General features: G+C 40.8%; 1 long non-coding RNA gene across 1 annotated transcript in view; it reads right to left on the bottom strand.

The window, feature by feature from the left end:
- The window catches only part of LOC125963554 (uncharacterized), a 58,857-nt gene that overhangs the window by 1,902 nt on the left and 34,635 nt on the right, over positions 1 to 22,320 (bottom strand). Inside the window, exon 3 of the long non-coding RNA XR_007475663.1 lies at positions 2,139 to 2,268. This is a non-coding gene — a long non-coding RNA (uncharacterized LOC125963554). The remainder of the gene's footprint in view (positions 1 to 2,138; positions 2,269 to 22,320) is intronic.

The following is a 22,320-nucleotide window of genomic DNA, read 5'->3' as shown; positions in this document are numbered from 1 at the left end:
TCACAACTGTCAGAATGGCCATCATTAAAAAGTCTACAAATGATAAATGCTGGAGAGGATGTGGGGGAAAGGGAACGCTTGTATACTGTTGGTGGGCATGTAAATTGGTGCAGTCACCATGGAAAGCAGTATGGAGATTCCTTAAAAAGCTAAAAATAGAACTACCATAAGATTCAGCAATTCCACTCCTGGGTATATATCCGGATAAAATGAAAACACTAATTCAAAAATATACACACACCCCAATGTTCATAGCAGCACTATTTACAATAGCCAAGACATGGAAACAACCCACATGCCCATCTACAGACGATTGATTTAAGAAGATATGGTATGTGGGACTTCCCTGGTGGTCCAGGGGTTAAGACTCTGCTCTGCCAGCACAGGGATCACGGGTTCGACCCCTGTTAGGGTAACTAAGATCCCACATGCTGTGTGGCGTGGCCAAAAGATTTTTTTAAAAAACCTGTGGTATGTGTATACCCTGGAATAGTACTCAGCCATAAAAAATGAAATATTGCCATTTGCTGCAACATGGATGGACCTAGATAATATTATACTAAGTGAAGTAAGTCAGGCAGAAAAAAGACAAACATTATATGATATCACTTACATGTGGAGTCTAAAAAATAATACAAATGAATCTATATGCCAAACAGAAACAGACTCACAGACATAGAAAACAAACGTATGGTTACCAAAGGGGGAAGGGAGGGAGTGGAGGGATAAATTAGGAGTATGGGATTAACAGATACAAACTACTATACACAAAATAGATAAGCAAAAGGGATTTACTATATAGTACAGGGAACTCTATTCAATATCTTCTAAGAACCTATAATGGAAAATAATCTGCACCATATAGTGATAGATAGATAGATACACATAGAGATATATAGAGAGATATATCTGAGTCATTTTGCTATAAACTGAAACTAACATAATATTGTAAATCAACTATACTTAAAAAAGAAAATCTTCACACTTCCTGATTGCAGCTATATGAGCAGCCACAGAGCTCTACCCTAGAACACCTTTTTCTCTGACACTCTAGTCCTTTTTATTTCAGGCCCTGACCAGCTCACAAGGCTCTTAGCCACCTGAAATAGTCTAATTGGAGACCTTCCACATAAGGTAGACGACCAAGGTACTAGCCATAAAACTGCCCAAGAATATTAGTCTTTGTTATTTCTCTCTTTTTAGAGTCATCTCTGAAGAGGAATATTATGCAGTCATCTTCCATGTTTGGTTTGAACCCACATACCAAGCCCACCCAACCATGCACCAAAGTCAGGCATTTTATTCCTCATTTAGCTGACTGAACAAAACCCCCATGTGGGCATATATGGAAGCTGAGTGAAGTGACGGGTGAAACCATGGTGAGTGATACGATGACTTCAAATACCTGCTCATACAACGTACACGTCTTCTCCTCTTGTATGAGCTTGGTATTGGATGTTCTATTTTGAGTTTTCTGTGAATTGCTGCCAGATCCATCTGATTTTATGGATTGCCAGGCCCAGAGAAACCTAGCTGATACACAATGATTCAGGACACGTGCTCATATGGGGCCACATGGACTAAAAGCTCACTTTGCTCAGGTTCCCCCAATGCACAGAGAGCTGTTTCTCCATAGTCTCCATGACATAGATGGCATGGCCTTGTTACAAAACCCTACAGCCTATGTTGTGATTCTCCTTTGGGGCCTGCCACAGATTCCACACCACATCTTCACCCCTACCACCAGTTTCCCACAGGGTCAAAGACATCAGCCGTGCCAGACTTTATGGCCCAAATTATGGCTTCTGCTTACACAGGCTAGCAAGAAAGCAAGGCCCTTTCTTGCCTTGTGTTCCCACTCAAAGATGGCCACCTTCATTATCATCCAGCATCATATTCATAGGTGTGAAATGTTTCCTTCAGTAATGCAAAGAAGTATATATATCAGCCAGCACCTTCCTTGTGGTAAGGAAGGCACCATGAAGAAATTTGCCTTTACTCTCGGGGTATGTCTGAATATTACCTATACCACTGTAAACCTAAATACTCTGATAATGTGAATTGTCCCTGAATCTTTGTAAGATTTATCTCCTAACCTTGCAATGTATATCTCCTTATAAGCCCTCTAATGAACTAACCAACTCACGTTCGCCTGGTCCCATCAGCATGATGCTCTTCTTATAATAAATCAGTACGATGTCCTCTGTATGTTCTGAGGGTCTAAATCTGTTCAGATAATATGCCAGATGTAGAAAGGTGGACATGGCCCTGGAGGCAAATATACAAATATGGTTATCCATGCCACATGAATGCTACCTTCTTTTGATGCTTTTTTCTGATCCAAATAGAAATTAAGTAGTTAACCAAATCAATGGCTGCATGCTATGCACCTGAGGCCATTTTAATATCCTCTAGCAATGATAGTATATCTGACATAGAAGCCACAATAAGACATTATACTTGGGAGAGTTAGTTGTCTATAATCACTCATTAGGATCGATAAGTTTCCTGTAAAGGCTGGATTGGTGATTTCAATGGTGATGTGAAACGTATAACCACTACTGCCTCTTTTAGTCTTTAATGGTGACGCTTGTGTCTACCTTCCCACGGTGAACAAATTCTAGTTGTTTCTTCTGAATTCTAGTTGTTTCTCTATCCCTATCATATTGTCTCCCAAGGAAATGGTTGTAGGTTTCTTGGGGAAAGGACTGGGAGAATCACTACATAATCTATTTGTCATGATGTTGATATGTCCTTCCTCCTAGGAGCACAGCGATCTCTTTAGTCAACAGATTCTGTATTTGAAAATTAGCTTTGCCACATGAACTGAGCAGGCATCACTATTTTTTTTTTTTTTTTTTTTTGGTGCGACCATTCTCAGTCTCCTGCTCCTCCCACTTTGCCTTCTTCTGATTATAGATGTTAAGCAGCACTCTCTGGCTACTCATCTGTTTGTCTTAGAATGACATTGTCTGTTAGCACCTCAGAAGTCCTTAGGTGAAAGGTAAATCACTTCAGCAGCCCCTCCAATATTGGCAATTTTGATGCTAATTCTGGTCCTGTAGTTTCAGGCTCTTAAGTGCAGCCCCTGACCTCTGTTACTTGGGAGAACTCATTATCCTCAGAGCTCTTAACAAACACTGGTCTGTGACAATGTATCATCAGACTGTTCTACAGATGAGGGACTCAACTGAACTCCTTAAAGATGATGTTGCCCCTTGTACCAGTACATTTTAAATAATTTGTATTGATGTATAATTGACATACAATATTCTATTAGTTTTAGGTGTACATCACTAATCATTAGGGATATTAAACACTTGTCAGAATGGCTATCATCAAAAAGACAACAAATAACAAGTGTTGGCAAGATGTGGAAAAAAGGGAACCTTCGTGCACTGTTAGTGGGAATGTAAATTGGTGCAGCCACTATGGAAAAGAGTATGGAAGTTCTTCAAAAAATGAAAAATAGAACCACCGTACAATCCAGCAGTTCCCTTCCTGGTTACTTATCCTGAGAAAATGAAAATACTAATTTGAAAAGATAAATGTACCCCAATGTTCATTGCAGCATTATTTACAATAGCCAAGATAGGGGGGGGCAACCTAAGAGTCCATCCATAGTTGAATAGATAAAGAAGATGTGATATATATATATATATATGTATTTATATATATGTATTTTTATATATGTGGTATGCATTATATATATATATATATACACACAATACATCTATAGAGTAAAACATTACTTAGCCATAAAAAAGAATGAAATCTTGTCATTTGTGGCAACATGAATGGGCTTAAAGGGTATTATGCTTAGTGAAACAAGTCACCCAAAGAATGACAAATACTATATGATTTCACTTGTATGTGAAATCTAAAAATCAAGACAGGGCTTCCCTAGTGGTGCAGTGGTTAAGAATCCGCCTGTCAATGCAGGGGACATGGATTTGATCCCTGGTCTGGGAAGATCCCACATGCCGTGGAGCAACTAAGCCTGGGTACCACAACTACTGAACCTGTGCTCTAGAGCCTGCAAGCCACAACTACTGAGCCCGCGCACCACAGCTATTGGAGCTTGTGTGCCTAGAGCCCATGCTCTGCAACAAAGAGAAGCCATCACAATAAGAAGCCCACGCACTGCAACGAAGAGTAACCCCTGCCCGCCGCAACTAGAGAAAGCCCACGCACAGCAACGAAGACCCAATGCAGCCAAAAATAAAAACAATAAATAAATTTATAAAAAAATAAAAATAAATAAAAATCAAGACAAATGAACAAACATAACAAAATAGAAACATAGTCATAGCTACAGAGAACAGATACAGAGAACAGATGGTTGCCAGAGGGGAGGCAGGGGAGGAGAGATTGAGAGGTAGAAACTTCCAGTTACAGAACTAATGAGTCATGGCTATGACACGTACTCTGTGGAGTATATAGTCAATAATCATGTAATGTCTTTGCATGGTGACAGATGGTAAGTAGACTTATCATGGTGATCATTTTGAAACGTATAGAAATATGGAATCACTATGCTATATACCAGGAACTAATATAGCGTTTTTGGTCAATTATACCTCGAAACAAACAAACAAACAAACTCACAGAACACGAGATCAGATTTGTGCTTACCGCAGGCAGGGTTGTGGGGAGGGATGAAGGTAGTCACAAAGTACAAACTTCCAGTTTTACAATAAGTAAATCCAGGATTGTAGTGTACCACAGGATAAATATAATTAACACTGCTGTGTGTTATATGTGAAAGTCATTAAGAGAGTAAATCCCGAGGTCTCATCACAAGGAAAATATAATTTTTTCTAATTGCTTAATATTGTATCTTTACGAGATGGATGTTTACTAAACTTATTGTGGTAATCATTTCATGATGTAAGTTACATCATTATGCTGTACACTTATACAGAGCTGTTTTTCAATTACATCTCAATAAAATTGGAAGAAGACATTGTAATTAAAAAATATAAAATAAAAATTGTATAGATAAAACTTTAAAAAAATTAAAAATAAAGTGAAGGAGGCTCACCTGCTTATATTAAAGCATCAGCCTGAGGGGCAGGCATCTAATTTAACACATACATCCGGGAGCCTGCTGGAATACTCTCCAGCGACAGAGACTGGTGGGTGCCATCTTTGCACTCTCCCTTTGCCATGCTCCAGAGCACCCGTTTCTCCTGGAAGGGACCTTTTCCATGCGTCTGCTGCCCAGATCTTTGCGGCTGCTGCCAAAGGCGTGCATCTTAACTGCCTGGCTCTGGAGGCCAGGGGAGTTTGCGTTCCTGTCCCGTGGGACTGTAATAACTGATGTCACCTAGAAAGGCGCTCATACCCCTCTGTCTGGCACCCAGATATTTGTGGCTGCTGCCAGGAGACACCTCTACATTGCCTGGCTCTGGAGGACAGTGGGGCCTATGATCTTGGGTCCCACAGGATTGTAGCCAAGAGAGAAAGAGTTCTTAAACAGCTACCGCCCCCAGGACACAGCAAAAGGCAACAGACCCAAATGCTTGGTCTTTCTGTGAAGGAAGCCTATTAGCTAACCATCATGACTGCGATCTGAGGGGCAGGCCTCTAACTAAACATTCATCTAAGGGCTGACTCTAATCCTTTTCAGAGACCTTGGAGGGCGGGCACTGTCTTAAAGCTGTCCCTCTGCTACACTCCAGTGCACCAGTGTCTCCTGGAGGGGAGTTTTACTCCACCACACGGCTGGTGACTTAGTTTTTTATGTCTGGTGGCCTGGTTTTTGCAGCTGCCACCCATGGGACACCCCTTGTTCACCTGGCTCTGGGGGACAGTGAGGGGGTGGGGTGGCTTGTATTCCCATCTCTCCCCTGCTTAGAAATCCCCTAGAAGTTTCCAGCTCCCCTTTAACATCTAGCTTCTCCACCCATCAGTCCATTCTAATACCAACTACTTACTCATTTATGCTTCTTTTCAAATTTTCCTTATTTTCTCATTGTCACTCTAGACTCCAATCCTTCCTCTTGGGTTTCTAAATTTTCCCTGGGCATCCACTCTGGGGCTCCACAAAAAGTGATACTTTTTTGTTTGAGGGATACCCAACATATGTAGACAGTAAAGGGCTTTGCACCTAGGGAGGACATAAAGGACAAGCCATAAGAACTCAAATTCTTCCAGAAACCTTCAAAGAACTGGCAAAGGAAGTTGATATCAGGTCGGTGATGATACAGTGTCGGGGAAAAGGCTCTTGAATCCATGAAATGGTAAATTCCTTTAAGGAACCAGTAAAAGTACCTATATAATAGTCCCTAAGAAGATCTTAATAGAGGAGGAATAAAATTTTGCACTAGACTTTCTTAAAATTAATTAATTAGTTAATTAATTTTTGGCTGCATTGGGTCTTTGTTGCTGTGCGTTGCTTTACTTGCGGTGACATGGGCTATTCTTTCGTTGTGGTGGCAGCCTTGTCATTGTGGTGGCTTCTCTTGTTGCGGAGCGCAGGCTCTAGGTGTGCGGGCTTAGTAGTTGTGGCTCACGGGCTCTAGAGTGCAGGCTCAGTAGTTGTGGCGTGCGGGCTTAGTTGCTCCCCGGCATGTGGGATCTTCCCGGACCAGGGATCGAATTCGTGTCCCTTGCATTGGCCAGAGGATTCTTAACAGCTGCGCCACCAGGGAAGCCCCTGAACTAGACTTTTGCAAGATATGGTTTGGCTCAATTAACGTGAATGTTTCCTCCTGTGTCACAGCCAACTGCCTAGTTCTTCTTAATGGTAAATTTCCAATTTCCATAGTAATTGTTATGTTCGACTTTTAAATGATCATTTATGTTTTATCACCAAAACATCAATTTATCTAGCTGTTCAATTGATTTACTGTAATAGACTATAACTTGAAATTCTCATGTAATCATTTTTATTTTCTTTGACACGTTTTTATTTTCTGCCTCATCCCTAACATTAATTTGTTTCCCTTAATCTATTAATTGATTCTTTGTACTAACCAGCTTTTGGTTTTATTGATCCATTCTTCTGGTTTTGTTTGTTTTCCATTTCTTTTATCTTAGCTTTTCTTTTGACTAATTCTCTCTTTATACTTTCTCTTGGTTCTTCTTTTTCTTTTTTTGTAAGTCGGATATTTATTTTCTGTCATCTTAAATAATAGATTTCATATGAAAATTTTTTCCTTTTTATTACTTGCCACATAACTTATAATTTCTATTTTGATACCCTTTTTGATTTGGGGGGTTATGCAAAGTAGTATTACTAATAGTGTTATAGATCTTAAAAGTTCTCAACACAAGGAAAAAATATTGTAACTATATGAGGTGATGAATGTTAATTTATTGTGGTTATCATTTCACAATATATATGTATATCCAGTTATGTTGTTCACATTAATCTTATATAATGTTATGTGTCAATTTATCTCAATAAAACTGAAAAAAAATTAAATTAAAAAAGTGTTACATGATGTTGAAGTGGCACTTTAGTAAGCAGATTTACTTTTGAGGTGTCAAGTTCTATTTTTATTGGATGTGCATTGTGTTTTGTTGTATAGGAAACTTTATAGTACAATGATATTTGACTTTTTTTTTAACCGGAGCAACAGATGTCACTCAAGCACTTAAAACACACATACAGATAGGCCATTTTTAAAAATAGTTATTTATTTATTTTTGGCTGTGTTGGGTCTTCGCTTCTGTGCGAGGGCTTTCTCCAGTTGCGGCGAGTGGGGTCCACTCTTCATCGCGGTGCACAGGCCTCTCACTGTCACGGCCTCTCCCGTTGTGGAGCACAGGCTCCAGACGCGCAGGCTCAGTAGTTGTGACTCACGGGCTTAGTTGCTCCGCGGCATGTGGGATCTTCCCAGACCAGGGCTCGAACCCGTGTCCCCTGCATTGGCAGGCAGATTCTCCACCACTGCGCCACCAGGGAAGCCCACAGATAGGCCATTTTTTTTTAATGGTTTCCTTTCCAAAAAGTTTATCTTTAGATTAAAATACACTTTACTTGCCCTGGATTCAAAGATTTGTCTTTACATTTCTAAATATGTTTTTCTGCAAAGGTTTGTAAACATAAATTTCAATAGATAAAATCCTGTTTCACCATTGACTTATATCATAAAAGCACACATTCACCTGCTCAGAAAGGAAGCCCTGGTTAGCTTAATTGACAGTATTCAGAAAGCTTTCAATGGGCTTTATAGTCCCATGGCAATTGGAAAGTTAGAATTTTCCTGATTTTCTCTACTTCATGAAACTTGTTTTTAATCAACGTAGTAAGTGTACTTCAAGACAATGCAATTAACTTTGAATTTTTTTGCTTTCACTAATCTGTACAGAAGAGATCTCTAGCACTTTTGTATAGAAGAGTTACCTTTGATTCTCTGCAAAGTGTTATGCAGCAGATTTTTGCTTGGTTTAGGAATCAGTAATGGGGGATTCTTCACTGTATAGCATGGTATGGGAAACTCTTGCCACCTTTCCAGTTGCCATTTCATTTGTTTTTCCAAAAAGTATGAATTATGGTTTAGGACTATGAAAAAAGTCATGGAGGACAGAAATGTATTAGACACAGTCCCATTCATCTCGTAGCCTATACTCTATAAAAAGTAATAAGACAACTACATGAATAATTCTAAAACTGGATTGTTAATGATCACTATCAGGAGAAATGTGCAATAAAGGCAAAACAGTGAATTTCCTAATTGAATAATGTCAAGGACTAATTTTAAGTGGTTTGAAATTGGACTGAATTGGAAACTGAGTAGCCAACTCTCTAGTTCTAGCTATAGAAATTAGTTAGAATGGAGGGAAAGACTCCTTACCCCCTCCAAAAGGAGATCTTTGTGGAATGTTGACTTTGAGGTGTTAGAAAACCATTTAGGCTACTAGAAATGTAGCAGAAGTCATGCACACTGTGATAAAATTTGAAGCCAAGGTGAAAGTTCAGTTTACCCAGCAAAGAGGATACAGCAATAGTTCTCATAGTGTAGTCCCTGGACCACCACCACCAGCAGCAGCATCTGGAAGCTTGTTAGAAAACCCAGTTTTTCAGGTCCCATTCCAGATCTACTGAATCAGAAACCTTGGGGATGGAACACAGCAATCTGTGTTTTGATAAAGTCTCCAGGGGATCCTGTGCACACTACAGTTTGAGAGTCACTGGGACAAATAAAAAAAATGGAAGAGAGCTAAAGACCCCAGTTGAAGGTTTATAAGGCTGCAGAAGACAAAAGGAAGTCTCAGAGTTGGAGAGGATCCATGGGAGCCAAACATTCATGGAAGCCATGGGAGGAGAGAATTTCAAGAAGGAGATAGTCAGTATTGTCAAATGTTATAGGAAGTTTAGTTCAAGTTGGGGCATTTGTACTAGTTCACAAATAGTACAGATGTGAACTGTTGTGCAAGCTTCTTAACCTTTCTGAGCCTCAATGTGTGCACCTGTAAAATGAGTCTGGAATCATGCTCTTCCAAAATTTTAAGATTTTTAGTGAATTAAATTATATACTAGATGTCAATTATGAAACCAGATGATTCATGAAGTAATCTTTCTGTACCATAGCCATTAAATTTGGCCATAGTTCTAAAACCTAACTTTGGTATTAAAGCTCTCAAGATTGGTGATTTTTTTTTTTTTTTTTTTTTTTTTTTGCGGTACGTGGACCTCTCACTGTTGTGGCCTCTCCCGTTGCGGAGCACAGGCTCCAGACGCGCAGGCTCAGCGGCCATGGCTCACGGGCTTAGTCGCTCCACGGCATGTGGGATCTTCCCAGACCAGGGCACGAACCCGCATCCACTGCATCGGCAGGCGGACTCTCAACCATTGTGCCACCAGGGAAGCCCCTTGGATTGGTGATTTTGATAACAACACTCCCATATACTTGCATGAGTTAAGTGATGGTAGAGCAGATACTGGAGGATTATGTAACTTGGCTAGATATCAAGAACATACTAGTGCTGAGGGACTGGCATGGACGGTGGAGATGCCTTGTTTTCTGGATGTAAATTTTTATAAACTGCCACGTGGAAGCGTGACAGTTAAGATGGCTGGGTTAACTATTTTTCTGTTTATTAACACTAGAAACACACAGTTGAGATTTGAGTCATATTTATGGGAAAGCAAGAGAAGCCATACTGATGAGTTATTTTGTGTTTTTTGTGAGAATTGTAAAATGATGACAAATATCACTTTGATTTAACAGATAGATGTACTAAGGTATACAGTAGTGATGCTTAAAGTGAGAATATATATTATTTGTTAGGTGCTTAAATTTTTCACTGCCCCAAATTTTGTTTCATGAAAATCTTCCAGCATACTTGTAATTCTTACTATTTATTTGCTCCTTCAAGATCATTTCAAGGTTCTTAATAAGTGCTTATTTGGATGATGGAATGAATGGGAGACTGAAGACCTATATTCTCTTAAATTGAATATATGCTTTATCTGATAAGGATAACAGATTATTAGCTATGGCATTACCTAGAATACATGTATATGATTTAATCCATTATTGACTATTAGCTGAGTGCCAGCCTTTATTGGAGTCAGATCCATAAGGTGACATTTTATGTAGTGAAAAGGTAAGTAAAGGTCTGGACTTTTAGAACAGTTCCCTCGGCATTTAAGATATGAGGAAAAGTTGGAGAAGGAATACACTTGACTAACCTGGATGCTGTATGAGTTCTGAAGTATCAAAAGAAGTGACTAAGGCGAGAGGCAATGCCATATACAAATTCTTGCACACTTCACAATACATTCTCTAATAAATCCTATGGCCCTATATGTTTCTGTCTCTGCACAGAGATAAGTTAAACAAACAAACATACAACAAAAAATGTAAGCCAAACAATTCAAAATAAAATACAAAGGAATCACAGCACTGAAGGAGACTATTCATAAACCTTAGCAACCCTGTTCACAAGACCATCTCTGCAATCCTAAATTCTCCTGTATTCTACAACTGCTCCAGGCTCTTTCCCATGAATCCAAATAATTTCCTCCCAGCAACTATGTAGTGTGACTTAACCTCTCAGGCTAAGTCTTCCCACCTTTCTTACTGCTCCAGTCCCCAGGTTTGCAAGGTGTCTCTTTTTTGGAGAGATTGGGATTGGGGAAGATTGGAAGAATAGGGGTAAGGGAAGGGATTAGCAGTCTTACTTTAATAAACCTTACGCTGATCACTTTATAATCTTCCTGGTTCAGTTCAGGTGATGCTCTGGGGGAGGGTGTTGATACATTTGCTCAGCCCCAAAACTCAAAACAAAACCCCAAAGTTCAAATTCAAACCCTGAACTATTCTTTCCACTCTCCTTTTTTTCATCTTTCTTATATACTGTTTGGACAACAATGACTTTGTACACCAAAACCGACAATACAGTGTGATAGAGCTCTGTGATATATTTTAGTCAAAGACTAGTGGAGCTCTGAAGAGGAAATAATTTACATTGCCTGTGGAGTAAGGGAGGCTTCAAGAACCTGGTGTCCCTAAAGCTGCATCTGGAAGATGTGGAAGTTCATGCAATACTCACGGAGTTAATATCTCCTCCAGGATGGAGCATGGAGTGAATGAAGAACAGTTGCCGTAAAGGCAGGCCAAAGTAATATTACAAACACCCTTCAATTACTTGCTAAGAAAAATTGGAGTGACTACTGTAGGCAGAAAAAAAAAAAGAGAATCTCATCATTATTTATGTCTCTTAGATAACTGTCAGCAGTGTGGGAGATAGACTTGAGTTCATAATTAAGGTTTTGTTTTTGTTTTTTAAGTTTTTTGGCCGCACCCATGGCATGTGGGATCTCAGTTCCTCCCCACCAGGGATCAAACTGTCGCCCTCTGCATTGGAAGTGCAGAGTCTTAACCACTGGTCTGCCGGGAAAGTCCCCCTATAATTAAGTTTTTTGTTTGTTTGTGTTGCTCTTTTAGACCCGGTGGGCCTAGATATGAGTGTTAACTAGATCAGCCTAAAGGCAGGAAGGAGATCAGGAATTTCTTTTCTACAGACACTTAGGGGCGAATTTAATAGATAGAAAGGTGATAAGGGATTAAACCAGAAATATTTCAGTGGCAACAGAGAGACAGGGATAGATGGAAAGATTTCAGGGATAGCATGAGTCTTATGTCACCTGCTCTCTATACTATTATGTGATCTCAAACACTTGACAGTTGAGGCTTCCTCTGACTCACCCTGGCAAATGGCACACGTGGGGGGCTGTTTGCCAAGCTACCTGTGGTTCATTTGCTGCCCATTAGATTGCCAGCCTCTTTATGACAGGGATCATCTTTTCACCTCTGTGTTCCTCGAGGTTCCTAATGACCTACAGAAAGGTGTGCTGAATGGTTGGTGACTGAGTGGAAACTAGACATTCATAAATGACTGAAGATTACAGGCTATCTGGCAGTAAAAGCACTAGCATTAAAGGTTCACTGATACCAAGACATTACATCAATTACCATTCAACCTAAACTCTCATAGCACTTTTCCCCCCTATTTTTATTAAGATGGTGAACTACCTGATCTCAGGGAGGCAGCAGTGAGGGGTGGTGTGAAGCAAGATCTTAATTCCCTGCCCAGGAACTGAACCTGGGTAGCCTGGATGAAAACCAGGAATCCTGGCCACCACGCCCCTGGTTCTTACCCCCAGTGAAAAATGCATTTCTCATGGAGACAAAACCTGTAAAAATAGGTACAAGTTTATTATTAGAGACACAGCACAAAAACAAGTGGGAGCGCACAGAGGAAGTTTGGTTAGTTAAGATAGAAGCAAGGCAGAGATGCACACCTGGAGAGAAAGGGTGTGGGCAGCCTCCCTAATGAGGAGGAGCCCAGGAAAGAGGCAGTTAAGTCATTTATACAGGGAGGTTCTTCCAGGTCTTTGTTTACCTTTGGCCAATTATCTGATTTCTTTTTTCACACCTGACCTGCCCTAGGACCCTCCCCAACATAAGTGGGCAACTTTTTTCCGAGATGGATTACAGCCCAGAGGCCTATGGGATGGCCTTAGCATCACATATTATGGGATAGTGTCCCCTCCTTTTTAACCCCCAAGGAGCCTTTCTGCACATGTGCAATGTCTCCCTTGCCCCAAGGATGGGAAATGTATGACTTCTTGATCTTTTAACAGGGTTTAGCCTCTCTCTGTCCCTGCCATAAAAGTGTCCAATGTCCAGTTATCTACTCTATTCCTGTTGTTGTTTCTTATATTGAAGTGCAGATCTCGAAATATAGACAGGAGTCTGGTCATAAATATGTAGTCTGGGGCCCGTTTGTCTTTTGCCTCAGGAATTGCAAACAGGGGGCTGGTAATGAATGTCCGGCCTGGAGCTCATCTTCTTACCCCAGGAGGTGTGAACAGGAGGCCAGTTGTAAATGCCTAGCCTGGAGCCCATCTATCTCCTGCCTCATCCTTATCCCACACGTAACTATAGAGGCTAGAGTACTGGCTTCAAAGTAACTTTTTCAAACCTGATTTTATTGAGCTGATTTTATGTGCCAGGGACTGTTCTAAGAAGAGACCCACAACACAGGAGGTACAGGTTTCTATATCCTTTGACGGTTACTACAAACACGACTTAAGTCCCTAAGTCCCGATTGCAAACCAGCTTGCCGGACCAAACCTCTGACACTCGAATTTCTGGGGGTAAGCGTGAGTATGTTACTACGGATCGATTGCTTTTGCCTGGCGGAGACCTATCTGGAAGGGCCCTGCACTGGGAAGGCAAAGGAAAGGAGGTCAGTCAAGGACCGTACTCCTCAGGAGGGACCCAGAGCCACTGAGATTAGGGAAGCCAAGCTGGCCTGTTTGGCTGGGCATCCAAGCGGGTCGGAGAGTTCAGTCATGTTCGCCCACGCGGTGACGCGCGCCCTGCGCAAGAGTAAGACCCTTCGCTACGGAGTTCCCACGTTGGTGAGCGCCGTGAGAAAAAGTGGGGGAGGGATTCCGGAAGGGGTGGGACCACAAGTCTGGCTGGAAGGAGAGTTCTGTGAAACTGTAGCGCGTGCGACCCAGAACCGCAGTCTGGGCTAGGAAGGGCCTGGCGTTTAGGCGGTCCTAGTCTCCTAGTCTCTCCCCGCGCTGGTAGTGGGATCTCGAGTCCCCCTTTTACCTCTTTGGTAGTTACCTGGATGTGCTTCTGAGAGTGATGTCAGAACCAAATTTTAACCCAAGTCTGGGTGATTACTAACCTTCCATTCTACCCCGCTCCGCGCCCGCCCGCCCCCAGCTACAGCTTGACGATACTCTGCATCATTGGAACTAGTTGTATTTACTTAATTTAACTGTATAATTTCGGGCATCTTCAGGTGTCAGCTTATTAGTTTGTGAACTGGCTTAATTCTTCCAGGGTTGTGATGAGTTAAATAAATCCTTGTGAATTGAACGAAGCACGTTGTAGCAGCCCTCAAAACATGGTCGCTGAATTATAGTTGATATTTTTAAAGCACGTTGAAAGTAGTTTTGGTGTCTATTTCTTTGCATCTGTTCCTACGCGGAGTTCCCAGAAGGTTGCATTCGTCTTGAAATTTAGATTGTTGTTGGCTTAACACACCACCAACCCGAGTGGGAATCCAGCGAGACCACTCCGTTTCTTTTCAGTTTGACCTTGGCAAGTTACTTTGCTTCAGCAAGCCTTGATGTCATAGTAAATGAAACAATTTAAATAAAAAGCATGTGGACAAAGTCCACTTTCTTTTAAATAGTTTATGACTTTGGTATGGATTTGGTACAGGTGAAGTTACTAGCTTTTGCATTTAAGCAGGACTAAAGGAAAGAAGTGACCTTAGAAAAGTAATGAGTTTTTTTACTCATCTTTGATGAATGCGGATTTCTTGCTCATCTTCGGAAACTCCTTTTTATCTTTCTAAAAGTTTAAAGAAAGCTATAAGACAATGTAGCTGGTGGGGAATGTGTAAAAACTATCCTCCCTGTAGATTCCCCTGCCACAAAATAGAGATCCATTCAAAAATACTGTGATTGTAGTCACTACCTTGAGGTCACCTGCATGTCCCACTGGAAGACAGTTTGATTTTGTTTCTTATCTTTCAAAATCATCAAAGCTAAGCTCTTAAAACCAGTAGTATTAAAGTACCTTCTAAGGTTTCCCTCATTTGTTTTATTTCATGGAGTGGAGACTACCACAGTAGACTTCTTCCCAAATGTATTTCTCTATACTGATCTCTGTGTCTATATTGGACCTGTACTATACTGGACCTAGGTCTGTGCTGTTTCAAAATATGGGTCCTAGACATATAACTACTTTTGTAGAGGAAAATGTTGAATTCAGTACTCTAAAACCCAATACTACTAGAAAGACCTCAAAAGATACATCTCTTCATCATGTATCAGTCAAATATTCCATAATTACTGTAGTATACTACTATACTTCAAGTTGAAATTATTTCCTCTCTTAGATAAATGTTAATGCTTGCTTCATAAGAATCTTTATTCAGCAACATACAGAAGAGAACTTAGAGTACCAGGTACAGGCCAATAATACTGTCCTTCCCTGCTCTCCCAAACCACTTGAAAAATAGAATATATTTGTTGTCTCCCAAACCACTTGAAAAAGAGAGTATATTTGTTGTTTCAGTTTCCACACTGCGCATTTAGTCGGCAGAATTTACCTTTCTAATCTGACCAGTGACTACTGGTTTCTACATTCTAAAAAATGAGCCCATTTAATGTTTTCTGTTCAGTTGTTTTTAGTTTATTCAGTGTTATGCAACTATCACCACAGTCTAATTTTAGAACATTTTCATCACCCTAAGAGAAACACCATACTCACTAGTAGCCACTTCCTGTTGTCCCCTACCCTTCTCCCATCCTAGTTAACCACTAATCTACTTTTGTCTATAGATTTCATAGAATAATACAACTTATGGTCTTTTGTGACTGACTTTGTTCACTTAGCATAATGTTTTCAAGGTTCACTCATGTAACATGTATCAAAACCTCATTCCTTTTAATGGCTAAATAATATTCCATCAGTTGGAATATTTATTTTTCATTGATGAACATTTAGGTTGTTTTCATTTCTTGGCTATTATGAATGATGCTGCTATGAACATTCATGTACGGATTTTTGTATGGATGTGTTTTCATTTCTGTTGAGTAAATACCTAGTAGTAGAAATGCTGGGTCATATGGTAACTCCATGTTTAACATTTTGAGGAACTGCCAAGCTATTTCCCAAAAACTACGTCATTTTACGTTCCCACCAGCAATATATGAGGCTTCTGATTTTTCCATTCTTGCCAACAGTTTTCATTGTCCACTTTTTTTTTTAAATTAAACCCTTACTAGTGGGTGTGAAGTGGTATCTCACTGTGGTTTTGATTTGCATTTCCCTAATGACTAATGATGCAGGACATTCGTTCATACAGTGGATTATTGTTTATCTGTATACCTTCTTTGGGGAAATGTCTATTCAAGTCCTTTGCCCATTTTTAAATGGGGCTGTTTTTGTTTTTATTGGGCAGAGGTTTTCTTAAACACCTGGAAGCAGTAAGTTTCCCAGTGTTTGTCAAGGGGCTCTGTGTGCTTGATTGGGTATGCCTTCAGTACGCAGGCAGGTTACACTTCGCCTTAAGCTGTTACTTCTTGCTTGCTCAGAGCCTCAAGGTTAGCCACAGGTGAGTGTTTAGGGCCTTCTCAGATCTCTCCTGAGCTTACGCGCTGCTCTGGGCACGTGGACAGTTCTGCTCATGTGCATGTCCTTCCAGAGTGTCAGGAATATGTTTGAGCTTTTCAGAGTCCGCTATGGACACCTTATGCCTCATATTTTCCTTTGAGTTTTTTGGTTAGACTATTCCTTGCCCTGTTTTCTACCACCTCAGGCAGTATGATGTTAAACAATGGCCTCTGAATTTTTTCAGCAAACACTTCCAGGGAGAAGTCTGTTTGCACTAGTTGAGCTCCAAGTCAGGAAAACTAAAGACAGCCTTGTGAGTGGGTCTTCCAGGGAACCACCAGACTGGTCAAATAATGAAAATTCTCAGGGAATAAGACTTCAAGGAGCTCCACCCCATTATGCCCCTTCCAGCGGTTACTGCTTTATATCATGATTTTAGACTGCTGGTTTTCATGTTTACCAAGGAGTGTGGGTCGAGTCGTGGGAACAGGTAGGCTAAAAATGCCACCAAGCTTTCTGCTTTAACCGAGATTCAGTCATTCTCCTTACATAAATGTTCCCAACATCACTGCAGGCCTTTTTTAATTTCCAAAGTTCTGAAAAAATAGATTTGACAACTTTTGCCAGTGTTTTCATTGCGTTAATGGAGAAGGTTTTGGAGATTCTTACTCTGCCATTTCACTGATGTCACTTTTTTTGTTTTTGGGGGGGCTCTGGTGAGATTTTTCTAAATTTTCATTTGTTTATTGCTCTTTGAGGCACTTTTATGATGGTTCCTTTAAAATCTTTGCTAATGTCACTCGATAGTCTTTCCTAATTCAAGTTGCTGTTTCCTGATTCTTGTAACAAGTGAATGTTTATTTTATCTTGGACATTCTGTATAGTATGTTAGGAAACTTTATATTCTCTTTAGGTCTTCTAGTTTAGCAGCGGTCACCATGCTTGCATTAAGCTTGTGGATAGAAGTTAATGTAGGTAGAGTAGATCACTGTGCCCTGGGGGTACTCCAAGTTCAGAGGGTTGGGGTGTACAGGAGGGACCAATACAGGAGACTGAGAAGGGTTCTCAGTGAGGTAAAAGGAAAACCAGGTTTAAGGGAAGAGAAGGAAAATGTGATCAACGGTGTCCAATTTTGCTCATGAAATAAGATGAGAACAGAGAGCTAAACATTGCATTTAGTAACATGATGTCAGTGTTGGTTGGAATGGATCTGAGAGAAAGTGGAAAGAGCAGCAAGCACAGACAGCTTGTTTGAGAAATTTTACTGCAGGTGAGAACGAAGAAACGGGCTAAGAACATGGGGAAGTAAGGTCTAGAGAAATCTGGTAATAAGATGGGAGAAATGATAGCATTTTTTATGATGAATCATGCAGTGTGGTGAGCAAGATTTTTGATGAATCACTGCCCTTCAGTATATAAGATGGTTGGGATCTAGTGCAGAAATGAAGATATTTAGCTAGGAGTGTAGATACCATGGTAATGAGTGGTCGGTAGTACAGTGCCATGTTGACACTAACTATGTAGCATTAGTACAGACTTCATAGATTAAGTGCACAGTTCTCCATAAAACTCCCCTCATCAGACACCAGCTGAAAGCTGTGCGATATTAGGCCACCTGTGCTTCTGATCAACTGGTTACAAATTCAGTGGTTCCTGATAGCCCTGAGCGAAAACAGGTAGTTCCTGAGCGAAAACAGGTTCAGTAATTCAGTAGAATGACTCAGAACTCAGGAAAGCACTATACTTAGGATTAGTGTTTTATCATAATGGTTATGAATTGGGAACAGCTGAAAGAACAGGCCCTTAGGGCAAGGTCTGGGGAGGGTCCCAAAGGCAGAGTTTCCTTGTTTTCTCCCTGTGGAATCAGGGTATGCCACCATCCCAGCACATTGATGTGTTCACCAACCAGGAAGCTCATCCAGAGTTTTTTATTGGGATTCTATTATTGGGATTTTCATCATCTATGGTTGATTGGATCATTGGCTGTGTGACTGAACTCAATCTCCTGCCTCACTTTCCTCCTTGGAGGTCAGGAGGTCAGGTTGCTATCACATGGCTCAAGGCCCCCACCCTCTAGTCACATGGTTGATCATTCCAGCATGGCCAACCTCTATGCTGTGACTATCTAGGGACCCACAGTGAGTCATCTCATTAGCATAAACTCAGCTGTGGTCCCAATAACAAAGATGCCCCTGTCACTCAGGAAATTCCAAGTGAGTAGCTCCCTCCCAAGAACCCAGGACCAAGACCAGACAAATTCTTTATTATGTAACACGTGGGTATTGCGATGGCAGTTGTGCAGAAAAGAGATGATGGGGGCCTAGACTAGAATATTAGAAGAAGATATAGTCCGAAATTGTCAGATTTAAGAAATATTTTGACAGAACTCAGTGATGGATTAGATGTGAGATAGGAATTAGAGGAGCTAAAGATGACTCCAGAGAAGCTGGCTTGAGTAATTGGATGGAAGTATTTGACCTTAATTGGGATGTGGAAGATCGCTTAGCAGCAGATTGGGGCAGAAAGGGTGCTGGGGTAAAAATCAAGAGTTGTCGCATGTTAATTTATGTGCACCTGTTAAACTTTCAAGTGGAGACGTGAAGTAGGAGGGCAGGTCTTCACCTCAGGGCTGTTTCCCACTGAGAATGTACATGTGGAAGTTGTTAGGTTACAGAAGCTATTTAAATCCGTGGAACTGGATGGCATCACCTAGGGACTCTCTTGGTTGTGAATAGGTAAAAAAGGTGTGAAGACTGAGCCTTTTGAGATACTCCAACAATTTGAGATGGGAAGGTGAGGAAGAATGAATAAAGGGAGGCTGAGAGGAGTTAGGAAAATCACAGGTGTGTCTTTTTGTCACCAACCGGGGTTCTTGGCCTTCCTTAATCAATAGATATTGATAAGAGGCCAGACAAGAAATTCAGGCAAGACTTTATTAGCAGGGGGGAGCGAAAACAGGTAACAGGTTCCCTCGCTCGCTTGAACCCCTAGGGTGGGGGCCAGCTGATTCCTTATATGGGGAGAGCGTAGGAATGTGTCTATGGGTGGAGCTAAAGGGGTGGCTTAGGTGGTCTGCCCACCCCTTTGTGGTGTTGAGTGTAGGGGGCATGTGCAGTACGCTGCTTTTACTCCTGACACCGTGTTTTTGAGCCTGTTATACACCCAACAGTTTGTACTTCCCACGCCCTCACCCCTATTGCCCCTCGCCTCTCCCCACTGATAAACACTAGTTTGTTTTCTATATTTGTGAGTCTGCTTCTTTTTTTGTTTTATTCACTAGTTCATTGTATTTTTAGAATCCACATATACGTGCTATCATAAAGTATTTGTCTTTCCCTGTCCGATTTATTTCACTTAACATAAGGCCTTCCAAGTCCATCCATGTTGCTGCAAATGGCAAAATTTCATTCTTTTTTCATGGCTAAGTAAGATTACATTATACGTATATATACATGTATATATACATATATATATATATACACACACACACCCCACATCTTTTTTTTTATGGAGTATAATTGCTTTACAATGGTGTGTTAGTTTCTGCTTTATAACAAAGTGAATCAGTTATACATACACATATGTTCCCATATCTCTTCCCTCTTGCGTCTCCCTCCTTCCGACCCTACCTGTCCCACCCCTCCAGGTGGTCACAAAGCACCAAGCCGATCTCCCTGTGCTATGCGGCTGCTTCCCACTAGCTATCTATTTTACGTTTGGTAGTGTACATATGTCCATGCCTCTCTCTCGCTTTGTCACAGCTTACTCTTCCCCCTCCCCATATCCTCAAGTCCATTCTCTAGTAGGTCTGTGTCTTTATTCCTGTCTTACCCCTACGTTCTTCATGACATTTTTTCCCTTAAATTCCATATATATGTGTTAGCATATCGTATTTGTCTTTCTCTTTCTGACTTACTTCACTCTGTATGACAGACTCTAGGTCTATCCACCTCATTACAAATAGCTCAATTTCGTTTCTTTTTATGGCTGAGTAATATTCCATTGTATATACGTGCCACATCTTCTTTATCCATTCATCCGATGATGGACACTTAGGTTGTTTCCATCTCCGGGCTATTGTAAATAGAGCTGCAATGAACATTTTAGTACATGACTCTTTTTGAATTATGGTTTTCTCAGGGTATATGCCCAGTAGTGGGATTGCTGGGTCATATGGTAGTTCTATTTGTAGTTTTTTTTTTCTTTTTTTTTTATAGGAGGCATTTTGTTGCTTGTATTGACCTTGCAGTCTCTTTTTTAGATGTTGGGGGTAGGAGTTTAGTAATTTATTTATTTATTTTTGCTGTGTTGGGTCTTCGTTTCCATGCGAGGGCACGGAAGTTGTGGCAAGCGGGGGCCACTCTTCATCGCGGTGCATGGCCCTCTCACTATCGCGGCCTCTCTTGTTGCGGAGCACAGGCTCCAGACACGCAGGCTCAGTAGTTGTGGCTCACGGGCCTAGTTGCTCCACGGCATGTGGGATCCTCCCAGACCAGGGCTCGAACCCGTGTCCCCTGCATTAGCAGGCAGATTCTCAACCACTGCGCCACCAGGGAAGCTCTATTTGTAGTTTTTTCAGGAACCTCCATAGTGTTCTCCACAGTGGCTGTATCAATTTACATTCCCACCAACAGTGCAAGAGGGTTCCCTTTTCTCCACATCCTGTCCAGCATTTATTGTTTCTAGATTTTTATGATGGCCATTCTGACTGGTGTGAGATGATATCTCATTGTAGTTTTGATTTGCATTTCTCTAATGATTAGTGATGTTGAGCATTCTTTCATGTGTTTGTTGGCAGTCTGTATATCTTCTTTGGAGAAATGTCTATTTAGGTCTTCTGCCCATTTTTGGATTGGGTTGTTTGTTTTTTTGTTATTGAGCTGCATGAGCTGCTTATAAATTTTGGAGATTAATCCTTTGTCAGTTGCTTCATTTGCAAATATTCTCTCCCATTCTGAGGGTTGTCTTTTGGCCTTGTTTATGGTTTCCTTTGCTGTGCAAAAGCTTTGAAGTTTCATTAGGTCCCATTTGTTTATTTTTGTTTTTATTTCCATTTCTCTAGGAGGTGGGTCAAAAAGGATCTTGCCGTGATTTATGTCATAGAGTATCCTGCCTATGTTTTCCTCTAAGAGTTTGATAAGTTTCCGGCTTTACATTTAGGTCTTTAATCCATTTTGAGCTTATTTTTGTGTATGGTGTTAGGGAGTGATCTAATCTCATACGTTTCCATGTACCTGTCCAGTTTTCCCAGCACCACTTATTTGAATAGGCTGTCCTTTCTCCACTGTACATTCCTGCCTCCTTTATCAAAGGTAAGGTGACCATATGTGTGTGGGTTTATCTCTGGGCTTTCTATCCTGTTCCATTGATCTATCTTTCTGTTTTTCTGCCAGTACCATACTGTCTTGATTACTGTAGCTTTGTAGTACAGTCTGAAGTCAGGGAGCCTGATTCCTCCAGCTCCATTTTTCGTTCTCAAGATTGCTTTGGCTATTCGGGGTCTTTTGTGTTTCCATACAAATTGTGAAATTTCTTGTTCTATTTCGGTGAAAAATGCCAGTGGTAGTTTGATAGGGATTGCACTGAATCTGTAGATTGCTTTGGGTAGTAGAGTCATTTTCACAATGTTGATTCTTCCAATCCAAGAATATGGTATATCTCTCCATCTGTTTGTATCATCTTTAATTTCTTTCATCAGTGTCTTATAATT

Source organism: Orcinus orca, chromosome 2 (genome assembly GCF_937001465.1).
Source record: "Orcinus orca chromosome 2, mOrcOrc1.1, whole genome shotgun sequence".
NCBI classification, from domain to species: Eukaryota; Metazoa; Chordata; class Mammalia; order Artiodactyla; family Delphinidae; genus Orcinus; species Orcinus orca.
The sequence above is the reverse complement of the archived record's forward strand: the minus strand, read 5'-3'. Positions and strand labels throughout refer to the sequence as shown.